The 4,006-nt window shown below is 45.3% G+C and overlaps 1 pseudogene; it reads right to left on the bottom strand.

The window, feature by feature from the left end:
* Window positions 1-349: 349 nt before the first annotated feature.
* On the bottom strand, window positions 350-2,892 carry LOC103584179 (annotated as a pseudogene).
* Window positions 2,893-4,006: the final 1,114 nt, after the last annotated feature.

The raw sequence follows: 4,006 nt of genomic DNA, 5'->3' as shown, positions 1-4,006 counted from the left end.
TGTACCGTCACTCCGCCTGGGCCGGGCAGCAGGCCCGGGGACTTCCCGCGCCTGGCGCACCCCGCCCAAGAAGCCAGGGTCACGGCTTGGCAGGTCCCCCATGTTAAATAGATGCACGGAAACGCCAGTTCGAGGATTTGATCTGGATGGTGGGATTGTGGGTGGTGGTCGTTTTTGTTTATACTGTTCGGTAGTCCCCAAGTTTTCTCCAGTGAACCGGCATGGCCTTCAAATACCCTCTCCCCGCACAGAAGGTGGGTTAAAAGCATTCTATTGCAAGCCCAGTTTGAGAGGGACTTCTTTACACCCCAACTCCAGCGATAAACAACACAAAACCAAATTATTTATTTCGCAGTAACCAATTGCTTTCAAGGACTGCTGAGTAAGTTTTAATTTCCTTGTAAACTTGTGCAGTGGTGAGGCTGGAAAACCCGGAGCAGGCCCATGTATTGGGTAACGATAGGATTCCCCACGATAGGATTCCCCACGTCAACTGGAGCAGAGGGAGGGGAAATGCTCCCTAGGCTCCTACAGGTCACTGCTTGGAGTTAGAGGGAGCTGGTGCAATCCTAGAGATAGAGATGCCAGCAGAAGCCCCAGAAACCCGTACCTGCAATATACATACACTTTCTAACGAGAAGCAACTCTGAATACCACACCAAGTTTCTATTTAAAAAGTATTTTTATATTACCCTTTTCCAACCTCCATTATACAAAATTTAAAAAAATACACACACACAGAGCCTTAGAGAGGTTATACCAAAAGATCAATCTGGAAATGTTTCAAAATATGATAGATGCATTCAGGGGGCAGAGAAATGGATTATGTACATGACAAGGCCTCTTTCCAGTGGAATTGCATTAGATTATTAAATAAGGCCTTCCCTCCTCACAGTCTTCGCCTTTTGAGTAACTTCAGAGCAAATATGCAAATAATCTATTCAAAGTCCTTGAACTAGGACTGATAATTTTTGTTTTTCCCCTTTTGAATGGGCCTAGGAGAAAGGTCTGAGAAACTGGCTTTTGAGGTGAGGGGAGTGAGATGGGAGGGTCCTGTATCTCCCATTCTTCCTGGGAGCCTCAGGGCTGCAGCACTTCTACCTGACTCTTTATTCCCGTACATTTTCTAATACCTCCCCTAGATTCATAGGATCTTGGAGATTACCTGGTCCAGTCCTCTTATTTCAAAAATGAAAAAAACAAGGCTCAGAGAGGCTAAGCAAATGCCCAACGTCACACAGTGACATGCTGGCAGTCAGCCCTCTGAGTCCCAGGCCTTGTACTGTTTGCTACATTCTAGAACCTTATTTTTTTCCCCCAGATTCCTGGGGACTGTAATCACTTGGAAGACATTTGGAATCAGCACCCATAGCACTTCTGAAATTGTCAAATAGAATTTCTGGGACTTGCATGCAATATTTCTTCTTAAGACCCTAAAGCCCTTTTGCTTTTGTTCTCTTTTTTAATCTTAAAATATGGCACTGAAATTTTATCCCTCTCCCCCATGAAATGCTTCCTCCTGCCTGACACTAGAGTTATGCATGTATATGTCTGTCTTTCCCACTCAAACGGGGTAGGGCTAGCCAAGGGACTGCGAGTGGAATTCTGAGTAGAGGAGAGAGAATATGACATCTGAGAGGTGCTCAGGGCCCATTCAATGAAACTTTGCTGGCCCTTCCCTTCTATCTCATGTGTCCCCCTCCTTTCTGTCTAGCTGCCCTCCCTCCCCTCTTTCTGCCTGCTGTGCTGCTCTTTCCTTGAGCCTGCTGAGCTCAGGGTCTCCACTTACTAACACAGCTGACTTCTCCTGCTCACTGTTTTCCTCTTCTCTCCACCCTCCCACCCTGGCCCAATTTAATTATTTCCCAGAAATATAACAAGGCCTTGGACCACCCCTGAAAACCACAGGGCACTTTACTCCCTGGGAAACATGATGCAGATACATCGAAAGTGCATTAAAGGGAATGGGCAGAGCATGCTCCCTTCAAAGTGCTTTGAATGTGTTGACAATGTCCTGGCTGGGAATCTGCATAGATGATGTTACCAGGAAGAAAAGGGCAGACTCTACAGTTTCCTACTCCTTCCCTCAGAAAATACTTGCAGACCACAAAGCAGCAAGTTAGGGTTCAAGGAGCGAGAACCCCGCAGGTATTTGTCCAAGTTCTTTAAATAGTTTTGGAGTCATCTCATTATATAACCATCCCTGAGGTCAACATCCGACTCACAAGTGTCACTTTTATCTGATGGAGCATCTTCAGGACACAGGCTTTCTGAAGAGGGGCCAGCGTAGGGTGGCTGTGTCCCTTCCCCTGTGGTCACCAGAAGGCTTGATTCCGTTTCATTGGGATCCTCTAAGTTGTCTTTCTCTTCTGGAAGAGATAATGACATCAGAGGGGCTTCTTCTGGGTCGTCATTGAGGACTCTTATAAACACAGAGTTTAAATCCACATTGAAGATAATTTTGTCTCCAGACCCCTCAAGGGAGCTACTGTCCTCATCAGGAAAGGGGTCCTGGAGTGGACTTTCTCTCCTCTCATAAGACCCACTTGTGTGTTCTGACTGCCAGGGGCAGGGCCCCAGCACCATGAGGGGCTCAGCATCAGCGTCGGGTAATTCAGGCAGCTCCTCAGAGTCTGGGTCCACAAACTGGGACTCCTCAGAGGTCCCAGCTGAGGAGGCAGGGGCCTGACTCAGAAGCCTGCCTGTTAGTCCATGCATGGTGTAGCCCCCAGCACTTGTCCTGGGGGCTGCTTCATTGTCGTTGTCACTTTCATCATCATAATTATAATCCCACACTTTCTTCTTTCTGTTGATCAAAATGACCTCCACCATATCCACTGCTTCCAAGAGTGGCTGCTCAGGAAATATCCAGGCTGAAAAGTTACGAAAATTCTTAAAAAAAAAAACAAAAACCAAAAAATAGTTTGTATCAGTTGTGTTTGCTTTTTATGTTTTACCTGATAAAACTTAATGAGGTTGACTGCACAATGATGCTGATGGTAATAACGATGACAACAACAGTAGTAAAAGCTAACAGTTACGCAGTGCTTACTATGTGCCGGGCACTACTCTCCGTGCTTTACACAAAATTCACTTTCCTCTCACAGCTCTATGAAGTATAGGCTTACTATTCTTAAGCCAACTTTACAGATGAGAACATGAGGTGCAGAGAGGTTAAGAAACATGCCTGAGGTTCATGGCTAGTGAGTGGTGGCAGCTGGATTTCAAACCAAGCAGGCTGCCTGCAGCAGAGACTGTTCTGACTCTCTCCTCCCTGGTTCCTCTCACTTTGCTGCTTCTTGCCTGTCAGGAGAATCGCTCCATTTAGGCTGAATAGATTTCAATTCTGGATTGTCAAAGCATTCTTCAGGGATGTCAAGGAGCTGTGGGGGAGGAAGGACTCTAGGGAGCTGATTCCATCACTTGGGGGTCAAAGGCCCTAGGAAATACATGCCCCCTGGTCTGGACCGTTAAGATGCATGTGACCCCTGAAGAATCAGGGATGGGAAGGGCTGGGAGACTGGAGCCTGTTACCCAGTACTTGGAAGGAAACACCTCCAGGACACAGTGGGGTGGGGCAAGCTAAAGAAAAAATGAGGCAGGCCGAGTTTCACCCTGTTGGAGAATCCTGTTGTCAGACTGATCAGCTTTGGGGTGGATTTTTCTACTGGGTTGTTCATCTTTTTTCTTATTAATAGGAATTCTTTATGTAATGGTACACTATTTGTTGATTATTTATATTCTGTATATTTCCCCTAGTCTGTGGTTTATCATTTTACTTTCTTTATGATATTTGATTAAAAAAAATTCTTATTTTTAGTTTAAGAAAAAGTATCAATTTTATTCCTTTATGGTTGCTTTTTGTGTCTGAGGGAACCTTCCTTACCCTAAAGTCATAAAGAATCTCCTCTATTGCCTTCTAAAACTTTAGCAGTTTTGCCATTCACATTATAGCCTTTAATTTACTTCAAACTGATTTTTGTGTATGGTGTGAGGTAGGGATCCA

The sequence above is a fragment of the Galeopterus variegatus genome, unplaced genomic scaffold, assembly GCF_000696425.1.
Source record: "Galeopterus variegatus unplaced genomic scaffold, G_variegatus-3.0.2 Scaffold46138, whole genome shotgun sequence".
Classification (NCBI taxonomy): Eukaryota; Metazoa; Chordata; class Mammalia; order Dermoptera; family Cynocephalidae; genus Galeopterus; species Galeopterus variegatus.
This window is presented reverse-complemented; position numbering and strand designations above follow the sequence as displayed.